At 38.8% G+C, this 12,214-nt stretch overlaps 1 protein-coding gene across 6 annotated transcripts in view; it reads left to right on the forward strand.

Annotated features, from left to right (window-relative positions):
- B3GNTL1 (UDP-GlcNAc:betaGal beta-1,3-N-acetylglucosaminyltransferase like 1) overlaps positions 1-12,214 on the forward strand; it is a 211,678-nt gene that overhangs the window by 19,989 nt on the left and 179,475 nt on the right. The window lies entirely within an intron of this gene.

Here is a 12,214-nt window from a genome sequence, read left to right on the forward strand (position 1 = left end):
ACTTTGAGGTCTAGCCCCAGAGAAATTTCCATCACAGGGGAGAGAGTCAGAAAAGTAAGCAAAAGGAAAAAATAAGTAAAAATAATAAATACCGAAGATTCCAGGAGGAAGAAATCTCAATTTAAGACACTGAGCAGAGAAGCCAATAAGGAAGATATCAGTAACAGAAGGGAATATGGTCTCCAAATCAGGTAAAAAAATTCATGCACTTATGAATAAATTTTTTCAAGACAAAAGAAAACTGAATTAATACCTGAGACACAAGACCCTGTGGACAAGAGAGCAAAGAAGCACATAGGATGTTCATGAGTGGTTTAAAAGAGAAATACTAATTGTGAAACTGGTATTTATGGTCTGCACAGCAGAAATAATGTATCAAATAAAAAAATGTGAATCTGTATTAGCACATTTCACTAAAAAGGCAAATGAGCACAACTGATTGGGAATGCAGTTACATTGAATTGAAGGACAATCTGGAAGAGAAGCAAAAGACATTAAGAAAAAGAAAGCTTACTTTTCATAGAAGCAAAAAATACTGATCTTGAAGTCAGGATGTTTAGAGACAACTTAGGTTTCCCAGAGGATCATGGTAAATAAAACAACTTTGAAACAATACAGGAAAATAGTCTAGAACTTCTGAGTCCAGATTCTAAAGAATTCAAAGATGTATACTAGTTTAACTTAAGAATTCCATTAAAAACTTTTTTTGCAGGAAATAATAGTTTATTTTTCCAGCTACATGCAACAATCATTTTTTTGCTTGATTTTGAGTTTTACAATTTCCCCCCCCCTCCCTTCCTCTCCCCTCCCTCTGATGGAAAGCAAAATAGGCTATACATGTATAACCATGCTAAACATAGATCCATATTAAAAAGCAAATGATACATTTTTAAGTGACCAGGAGAAATATTTTGAAATAAATGAAAGGAAATTTGAACAGCACAAGACTTCACCTTCCAGAAGTAACAGGATGGAATAGAATTGTGTATACTGAAGAGCCGTGAAACTAAAGATGCACCCCAGGGTGAGCTACCCCTGCAAATCTGAACCCTGGCATAAATGGAAAAAATAAGCATCTTCAATTAAAAAAAAAGTATATGAAACATTACTAGAAAAAATCAGACATGAAGAAATTTACTTTTTACTTCTCAGACAAAAGAAATGTAAGAAGGGTAAGCAAATGACAGCAACCAAGGAAAACAAAATAGACCTTACATTTTTTAGGTATTCAAGGTGACAAGGGTGAAGTCAAACATCAAATAGACATGATAGAAAAACATGACTTCTCAATAGATAAATTAGTATTTATTGTGGTATTAAATTACAGAATAAGAAGAGGGTGTATAAAAGAAGGGGGAGGGGTAGAGGAAGGTTAAAGAGGTACGTGATATACCCAAATAAATCAAGGGAAAACTGAAAATCACTTTCAATTTCTTTGGAGGAAAGGAAACCTCAGGAAAATCTATAAGGATGTAAGGGAACGGATTGAAAAAGGGAGAAAACTGTTTTTCAGTGGTAGTAATGGGTTACGATTGATGAGAGCTTTTATTATATGAAGAGATATATTCTATAAAGGGAGATTGGGGAAGTAATTATTATCTGCAGGGATTTGCTGCTTAGACCAGTCATCATTTCTCTGGAGAGATGGAATCAGTTTCTGGGGTTAACTGATAGCCAAAAGAGTAGAAATAGTATTTCTAAGAATAAGGCACCCCATGGGGCAGGTGGGTGGTGCAGTGAATAGAGCACTAGCCCTAGAGTCAGGAGGACCTGATTTCAAATTTGACCTCAGACACTTAATTACCTGTGTGACCTTGAGCAAGTCATTTACCTCCATTGCCTTACAAAAAAACCTAAAGAAAAAGAAGGCACAACAGAAAAAAAAAAATAGGTGATGGCATTCTATGAGGAGTATTAGAGAATGAAGGATTAAGTAATTAATTATAAGAGCCATGAATCAAACACTAAAAAGAAAGGGAGGGGGCGGAGCCAAGATGGCAACAGGAGAGGACCTTCTCTCAGTCACTTCGGAGCAAAACTTATAAACTAAGGACTCTATAACTACATTTTCAAGAGACGGAACCCAGTGAGGCAATTCTCCAACCCAAGGTAACCTGGATAAGAGCAGAAAGCCTCGGCTCCATGGGGTTGGAGGGTTGGCCCGCCAGATCAAAAGAACTTCAGCCTCCCAGGAGCAGCTCCAGGGTGCTGGGAGCCACGACTCACAGCAGCGGGCGAGTTTCTTGACCTATACCCCAGAGAGCACCAGGCACAACTTGGGGGAACAGCAGGGGGACCTCTGACAGAGCAAGCACTTGAAGCCCAGCCCTCAGGGCACACAGCTAGCAGTGTGGCCATGGCAGCACAGATCCAGGAACCATAAGCAGATGGAGCCAGTAAGGAGCCGCCTCCAGGGCATGAGCATGTTGAGCATAGGGAGGGGAGGGGAGAGAGACTGCAGAGCTCTGCCCCTGGAACAGGACTCTGGGGCTCTGAACACATTCAGATACTGATCTTAGTCTAGGTCCCCCTCCACCTCAGCCCCGTGGCAGAGCGGGGTGCTTATTGTTATTTACAGACCAGGAGAGAGGACAGAGCCTCACACACTAAGATCCTTGTGGGAGTGTCCCAAAAGCTCAGGAAGCACCCCAAAACCAGGCTCAGGATGGGGAAATGAGTAAGAGAAAAATTGAGAAATACTTTGCCTATAATCCCAGGAAGGATCAAAACACTCAATCTGAAGACGAGGCACAAGCTCCTGCATCTAAAGACTGCAAGAAAAAACAGAAATTGGGTTCAGACCATGACAGAGCTCAAAAAAAGACTTTGAAAATCAAGTGAGGGAGATAGAGGAAAAATCGGGAAAAGAAATGAGAGAGATGCAGGAAAAACATGACAATGAAGTCAGCAGCTTAGTCAAGGAAAATAACATGTTAAAAACCAGCATAGGTCAAATGGATAAAAGTTCAAAAAGTTATTGAGGAGAACAATGCTTTAAAAAGCAGAATTTGTTAGATGGAAAAAGAGATAAGAAAGCTCTCTGAGGAAAAGAAATTCTTCAGGCAAAGAATAGAACTCAGGGAGATTGCTGATTTTACGTGAAATCAGGAATCAATACTTCAAAACCAAAAGAATGAAAAATTAGAAGAAAATGTGGAACATCTCATTGTAAAAACAACTGATATGGAAAACAGATTGAGGAAAGATAAAAATTATTGGAATAACTGAAAGTCATGACCAGGAAAAGAGCCTTGACATCATTTTCAAAGAATTACTACAGGAAAATTGACCTGATATCCTAGAAGCAGAGGGCAAAATAGAAATTGTGAGAATCCACCAATCTCCCCAAAAAACAACCCCAGGAATATTATAGCCAAGTTCCAGAATTCCCAAGTCAAATAGAAAATATTACAAGCAGCCAGAAGGACACAACTCAAAATATGGAGCTGCAGTCAGGATCACACAGGACTTAGCAGCAACTACATTAAAAGCTCATAGGGCTTGGAATACAATATACTGGAAGGCAAAACAGCTTAGAATGCAACTAAGAATCAACTACCCAGCAAAACTGAATGTCCTCTTCCAGGGAAAAAGATGGAGTTTCAATGAACCCGGGGAATTTTAAATGTTCCTGTTGGAATGGCCAGAGCTGAACGGAAGGTTTGATCTTCAAATGCAGGACTCAGGTAAAGCATAGAGAGTGGAGAAGAGGAAAATATGAAGTACTTAATGATGATGAACTACATGTATTCCTGTATAGAAAAATGACACTGATAATACTCATATGAACAATCTCAGTTAATAGAGCAGGTAGAAGGAGCTTTTATAGAGGAAGCACAGGAGAAAGCTGAATTTGAAGATATATTGTGGTATAAAAATGGAATCAATAGATAAGAGGGAAATGTAGTGGGAGAAAGAAAAAGGAGAGGAGGAATAGGCTAAGATATTTCATATAATAAGATTTTTCTTTATTACAATGAGCTATTGGAATGATATGGAAGGGAGGAATGAGGGAATCTTTTCCCTCATCAGAGGTGGCTAGGAGAGGAAACAGCATATATACTCAATGGAGTATAGACATCTGTAGTAAGAAGGAGAGAAGGGGGAAAGGGGGGGAATGTGAGTGATGTGAGGAGAGGATGGACTCTGGTGGGAGAGTGGTCAGATAGAACACATTTTCTTTTTTACTTGTAGCAAGGGGCTGGGATTGGATGGCCTCTCTGGGACCATGGGGCCAGGTGGATACTGGGTAAGAGGTGATATGTGGGTTTGGGGCCTCTCGGCCCCAGGACCAGGGATCTGTCTGCTGCCCCATTCAGCTACCCTACAGCAGAGTCAGAGTGAAAGGAGAGAGAAAATATAGTTCATGGTAGTAGAGAAGTATGAATGGAGGGAGTTGCAATCAGCAATGGCAACAGTCGAAAAATATGGAAGTAACTTTTGTTATGGACTTATCCTAAAGAATGTCATCCACCTGAGACAGAGCTGGTGGTGTTGGAACACAGACCGAAGCACATTTTGTATTATTATTTTCTGGGGGGTATTGCAGGGTGGGTGGGGCTGGGTGGCCTGCCTAGGGCTGTACAGTTGGGTGATTGTTGGGTGTCTGGGGCCAGATTTGGACTTGGGTGCTCCCGGCTCAAGGGCCAGTGATCTGTCTGCCACCCAGCCACCTCTACTATTATTATTATTATTATTTTGTTTTACTTTGGGTCTTTTTTTTTTTTTGTTTTTTAGGGCAATGGGGTTGAGGTAGTTTGCATGGGGTCACACAGCTGGGTGATTGTTGGGTGTCTGGGGCCAGATTTGGGCTTGGGTGCTCCTGGCTCCAGGGCCGGTTATCTGTCCACTGCACCACCTGGCCATACCTACAATTATTATTATTATTATTATTATTATTTTAATTTTTTTCCTCCTGGAACTTGGTGAAATTATAATTCTGTAAATTTACATTTATGGGATGACAGTATGTATGCTAGTTGGAAATTTGTAGAAGAGATCTAAAATTTTTTTTAAGGTTTTTGCAAGGCAAACAGGGTTAAGTGGCTTGCCCAAGGCCACACAGCTAGGTAATTATTAAATGTCTGAGATTGGATTTGAACCCAGGTACTCCACCTGAAGATCTAAAATTTTTAATTAAAATTTTATAGACTGGAAATGCACAGAAATGTTAAAATGAGAAAAGAGAATTTAATAAAGTGAAAATGTAACAAAAAAAATAAAAAGAAAACGAATCTAAATCAGGAATAGAATAAAGGAAAGAACTTACTTTTTTGGGGAAAAGGTAAAAAAAATTTTAAAAACTAGGAAATAAAACAAGTTGAAGGGGTGGGGAACGGAGGATTCCACTTGACTACTTTAACTGAGGGGAAAAAAGGGGAAGAATTAAATGATTGGATAAAGGAAGAAGGAAAAAGGATCTAGTAAGCAAGATTCCAGAGTTGGGGAAAGGAGCAAAACAGAAGTGGAATGGTGTACTTAAGGGTTAGAGGAAGAGGGCCAGGAGGAATAGAATTGCCTTAAAATTGTTAAACTAAATTAACTGAAGATATATAGTATTCTGTTTACACACAAAATATTTTTTAAAAACTATTAAAGAAAATGAATAAACATAAACTTAAATGTAAGAGTTAAACAAAAGGGAAAATACAGACTTGAACAAGTTACTGAGAAATTAGAACTAAAAGACTTATGGCATCTTCTAATTGTGACTGCTAAAGGATATGTATATTTCTCATCTCCACATAGAACATTTACAAAAATTGACCATCACTAGGATACAAATATATTGCAAAATAATGTAAAAGGTAGAATTAGTAAATACATCCTTTACTGATTATAATAAAAATGGTTCTCATTTCATGTGGATAAAGAAGAAAGACAGCTGTAAATGGAGACCTAGCAGTGAAATCTTTAGAGTGGATGAAAGGATAAATTTCAGAAAAGAATAATTATGTGAACAGAAAAGATAATGAACAGTGACTTCTAGAGAAAAAAATCTTTTCTATGCCATAAATTATTAAATTTGTACATATATTAAAAACCAATTACTATTCCTCAATAGATAAGTGATTAAAGCATATGACCATATTAAAAAAAAAGAATTGTAAAAGGCAGCTAGATGGTGCAGTGGATAGAGAGTACTGGCCACCCTGGAGTCAGGAGAACCTGAGTTCAAATCTCCCCTCGGACACTCAATAATCACCTAGCTGTGTGACTTTGGACAAGTCACTTAGCCCCATTGCCTTGCAAAAACCAAAAAAAAAAAATCATGGGCAGCTAAGTGGTTCAGTGAATAAAGCACCAGCCCTGGAGTCAGGAATACCTGGGTTCAAATCCTGTCTCAGACACTTAATTACCTAGCTGTGTGGCCTTGGGCAAGCCACTTAACCCCATTTGCCTTAAAAAAACCTAAAAAAAAAAAATTGTAAAGTACCAAGTCACATGTCACATGATAGAATACTCTTATTAATAATAAAAACAATGTAAATCATGACAACCTTATACACTGCAAATTGGCCAAGATGAGAAAAGAAGGAAATGGTGTTGGAGAGATAGCAAAATCCATCCGTACATTGTTGCTTGACTTGTGAATTGGACCATTTGGAAAGAAGTTTATAATTTGCAAATAAGGTAACAAAAATGCCCATACCCCTTTGACCCAGAAAGAAGCAAGTTCCTATATAAACTAAAATATTTATAGTTGCACTTTTTTTGATGGGGATGAAAGAAAACAAAGTAGATGTCCATGAACTGGGGATTAGATACATAAATTACAGTATATGAATAATGAAGTATTGCTATGTCATAAGATGTGATGAATGAAATGAATACAAAGAAGCATGGAAAGAGCTATATGAAGTGTTGCAGAATGAAGTAAGCAGAATTTAAAAAAAATATACTTTCTGCAAAAATGTGAAGAGGAAGATCAGCTAAATCATTCCAAAATTCAGAAGTTGGTGTTGCAATATTTAAAAGAACAAATAAGAGCTAACATAAGACATTTCTACTTCATTCCTTTGCAGAAGTGGGAGTGGTAGAGGGAGGAATACAAGTGAAACTTATGTTGTTATTTTTTTTCTACTTAACGAATTCATTTATTTTCAGTTTTACAATTTTTCCCTTAATCTTAACTTCTCTCCCCCCCAACCCCCACAGAAGGCAGTTTGCCAGTGTTTTCATTGTTTCCTTGGTATACATTGATCTAAATTGAATGTAATAAGAGAGAAATCATATCCTTAAGGAAGAAACAAAGTATAAGAGATAGCAAGATCAGACAATAAGATATCAGGATATTTTTTCTAAATTAAAGGTAATAGTCCTTAGTCTTTGTTCAAATTCCACAGTTCTTTCTCTGGATACAGATGGTATTCTCCATGGCAGACAGCCCCAAATTGTTCCTAATTGTTGCACTGATGGAATGCGTGCGTCTATTGAGGTTGATCATCACCCCCATGTTGCTGTTAGGGTGTACACTTTCTGGTTCTCATCTCACTCAGCATCAGTTCATGCAAATCCCTCCAGGCTTCCTTGAAATCCCCTCCCTCCTGGTTTCTAATAGAACAGTAGTGTTCCATGACATTCATATACCACAGTTTGCTAAGCCATTCCCCAATTGAAGGACATTTACTTGATTTCCAATTTTTTGCCACCACAAACAGGGCTTCCCTGAATATTTTTGTACAAGTGATGTTTTTACCCTTTCCCATCATTTCTTGAGGGTATAGACCCACCAGTGGTATTGCTGGATCAAAGGGTTTGCACATTTTTTGTTGCCCTTTGGGTGTAGAAACTGATGGTGTTAAAAAATTTTAAACTTGCTAGACTATAATAGGTAACAGTGAACAAACAGGGGCAGCTAGGTGGCACAGTGGATAGAGCACCAGCCCTGGAGTCAGGAGGACTTGAGTTCAAATCTTGCCTCAGACACTTAATAATTAGCTGGCTGTGTGACTTTGGGCAAGCCACTTAACTCCATTGCCTTGCAAAAACCTAAAAAATAGTCAACAAACATCCAGAAGTACCATGGGCATAGTGCTAAGTCCTAGAGATATGATTAAAAAGAAAAACTCTTTCTTCTCTTAAGGAACTTAAAATCTACTGAACCTTGGGGTGGGGAAGAAAATACATAAAAGGAGAAGGGGAAAGGAAGAAGGTATACAATGCAGTGATAAAAGGGAGAAGTATGAAGAATTCTAAAAACAGTATAACAGGAAATGGGGAGAAAACTCTGCTTGCCTTCCTCCCAAGAACGCTTTCTCTTAGGAAATGATACTGATAACATGGGAAGACCAAGGTTGATTTCAAGTCAGTCAGTAAACAATAACAATAAAAAAAGGTTTGCAGTCTAATGTAGGAAATCAACATGAGAATAACTATACAGAATTGGAAATAATCAACAGGAAAGGCAATAGAATAAGGGAAAGGTTTCTTTAGGAGGAGGAGTTTTAGCTAGGACTTGAAGAAAGTTAGACAAGCCAGGTAGCAGAGTTGAAATGGGAAAATATTCTATCTGGGCAATGAAAATAACAAAGTTTGGGAGATGGAGTGTTATATTTGAGGAATTGCAAAGAAGGCCAGTATCACTGGCAAAGAATAAATAAGGGAGTAGAAAAGGAATGTGTTAGGTGGCACAATGTTTCATGGTGGTAGCAATATCAGAGAAGGAAGCATATGCGAGAGGTGTTATAAAGGAGACATTTAGTCTATAGCAGATTGGATATAGGATAAGAGTGAGGAATTGAAGAAGACCCCAATTTGAGAGCCTGAGGGAGGACTGGGAACTTAGTGTAGTGTCTTTGATAATAATGATGGAATTTGAGTGGAAAGTTGAAACATTAGTATTGAACATGTTGATTATATGCTATTTACAAGACATACATTTTTTGAGATATCTAATAGGCAGTTGGAGATGCAAAAGTGGAGATCAGGAGAAAGGTTAGGGCTGAATGTAGATATGAGAATCATCAGCATAAAGAAATTAATTGAATCAATGGGAACTGAAGAAATCAATAAGTGAAATGATAGAGAAGGAACAGAAAAGAGAAACCAGAAAAGAGCCAGAATGACAATCTCTAATAGGAGAGATGAAAACTAGGGTGGAACAGTGTCAGAAAAACCTTAAAGAGGCTCAAGAAGAGGATGAGAAGTCAAGAAAGGATGAGGATGGAAAGCAAAAGCATTTGATTTGGCAATCTCTTGATCATTGTCAACTTGAGTTTCAGTTGAATGATGGTATTGAAAGCCAGACTGGAGAGATTTAAGAGACTGACAGGAAAGGAAATGCAGATACTATTGCAGATGGCCTTGAGGATATTAGTAACCAAAGGGGGCATAAATATAGTAGGATAGCTAGTGGCTCTGGATGGGTCAAAATGAGAGCTTTATGAGGATGGAGATTTGTGTGTTTACAGGCACTAGTGAAGTATCCAGAAGATAGGAAGAGATTGATAACAGTGGGAATGTTAAAGGGGATGATCTCTTAGAAGAGTAGGAATGGAATTGAATTATATACATAGAGGAATGTGTCTGGCAAGGAGCAAGTACTTCATCATGTGAGATAAAGGTAAAAGAGATAAAGGTAGAAGGTCCTGTGAGATTAGGAGGAATGGACAAGGGGGAACTCAGTGAAAAGAGGGAATTTCATTTTGCACCAATAATAAACAGATCTGTCCTTCCAGGAAAAAAAATAAGTAGAAAGATATTTTGATTTTATTTATATTTTCTTATTTTGTATAAATAATGGTTTTTTTATACATTAATAAAATATTCTTGTTTAATAGTAAACATAATAACCCCTCCCCCCCAAAAAAATATAGACCCACATGAGCAATAAAGTAAAGGGGAGAGAAAAAAAATTAAAATTACAATTTATTTATTTTTATTTATTTTTATTAAAGATATTATTTGAGTTTTACAATTTTCCCCCCAATCTTGCTTCCCCCTCCCCATGGAAAGCACTCTGTCAGTCTTTAGTTTGTTTCTATGTTGTACCTTGATCCAAATTGGGTGTGATGAGAGAGAAATCATATCCTTAAAGAAGAGAAGTCTAAGAGTTAACAAGATCAGAAAATAAGGGGCGGCTAGGGGGTGTAGTGGATAAGGGGCGGCTAGGTGGTGTAGTGGATAAAGCACCAGCCTTGGAGTCAGGAGTACCTGGGTTCAAATGTGGTCTCAGACACTTAATAATTACCTAGCTGTGTGGCCTTGGGCAAGCCACTTAACCCCATTTACCTTGCAAAGAAAAAAAACAAACCTAAAAAAAAAAAGATCAGACAATAAGATACTGGTTTTTTTTTCTAAATTAAAGGGAATAGTCCTTGCACTTTGTTCAAACTCCACAGCTCCTTATCTGGATACACATGGCACTCTCCTTTGCAGACAACCCAAAATTGTTCCCAATTGTTGCACTGATGGAATGAGCAAGTCCTTCAAGGTTGAACATCACTCCCATGTTGCTGTTAGGTTATACAGTGTTTTTCTGGTTCTGCTCATCTCAGCATCAGTTCATGCAAATCCCTCTCCTTTCACTCTTTCTCTGCTGTAGGGTAGCTGAGTGGTAGCAGAGAGATTCCTGGCCCTATGGCCCAGAGCCCACATACCGCCCCTTAGGGCCAGCATGCACCTGGCCCTATGGTCCTGGACAGGCCATCCAATCCCAGCCACCTCTGATGAGAGTGAAGATCACTGTGTGTGAGGCTCTGTCTTCCCTCCTGGTCTGTGAATGACCATAAGCATACCCCTCTGCCACAGGGCTGAGGTGGGGTGGGGCTGCTGTTCTATGGGGGTCCTAGACTGCGCTCAGGATCTGAATGTGGTCAGAACCCCAGAGTCCTGTTCCAGGGACAGGGGACAGAGCTCCGCAGTCTCTCTCTACTCCTCTCCCTAGGCTCAGCACCCATGCCCTGGGGGCTCCTGTTTACTGGCTTCTGCTTCCAGTACCTGTATCTGGGCTGCCCAGCCAGGCTGCTTGCTGTGTACCCTGAGGGCTGGGCTTCACATGCTTGCTCTAGCAGAGGTACCCCCCTCCATCCTTAAAGTTGGGTCTGGTGTTCCCCGGAGCATAGGTCAGGAAACTCCCCGGCTGTTGTGAGCCACGCTCCCAGTGCTCTGGGGTTGCCTCTGGGAGTTCTTTCACTGTGGCAGGCTTACCCCTCTGGCGGGCCGCCCCTCCAACTTTGGGGAGCAGAGCCTTTCTGCTCTTTTCTAGGTTACCTTGGGTTGGAGAACTGCCTCACTGGGTCCCTCTGTGGGTTCTGTCTCACAAAAATTTAGTTAGAGTCCTTAGGTTGTAAGTTTAAGAGAGAGCATCTAAGAGATGATCCTCTCTTGTCGCCATCTTGGCTCCACCCCCCCTTCACAAAGATATTTTGAACATGAAGATATGCCAGCTTTTTATTTTATCAGTGGTACTTGGAACTGAAATTTTTTTGCATTCTTTTGATATTCATGGGATAAATTATTGAAAATTTTTTGGAAGAGAAATAGAAAATTGCAACTTCATATAAAATTTGTTAATTTGAAAATATCAGGGATGAACTTTATGTGTAACAGCATTTTTTTTACAGTAAAGACTTCATAATCCCTTCATTTCTCACATGTATATATTAATTAGTTGTCACCTTGGATAATAAGCACTAATACCATAGAGCTTTTAAGTTTTGGAAAACATTCTACTTGTTCTGTAATTTGATCTTGTAACTAATATGTTGGGATGGGGGCAATTGATTTGAGGATCTGATAAAAATTGACTGTTGCAGTCTTAATTTTTTTTTTAGTAAACTTAAAATCTTAGAATTTTGAAAGTATAGTGGCAAATCCCATACTTCATGCAAAAGAGTACAACATTAATAAGAAGCCATTGAAAATGTATACATTTGAATGATGTATTAATAAATAAAAATTCATAATTATTTTTTCCTTTTTAAAATTATTTTTTAAGTGCAGCTGGGTGGCGCAGTGAATAGAGCACCAGCCCTGCAGTCAGGAGTACCCGGGTTCAAATTCGACCTCAGATACTTCATAATTACCTAGCTGTTAGGCCAAGACACTTAACCCCATTTGCCTTGTAAAAAAAATTTTTTTTTGTATTTTGCAGTTTTTTCCCCCATCTCACTTCCTTTCACTGCCCCCCCCAGAAGGCAGTCTGATAGTCTTTACATTGTTTCCATGCTATACATTGATCAAAAGTGAATGTGTTGAGAGAGAAATCATA

This window comes from Macrotis lagotis, chromosome 2 (genome assembly GCF_037893015.1).
Source record: "Macrotis lagotis isolate mMagLag1 chromosome 2, bilby.v1.9.chrom.fasta, whole genome shotgun sequence".
NCBI lineage: Eukaryota > Metazoa > Chordata > Mammalia > Peramelemorphia > Peramelidae > Macrotis > Macrotis lagotis.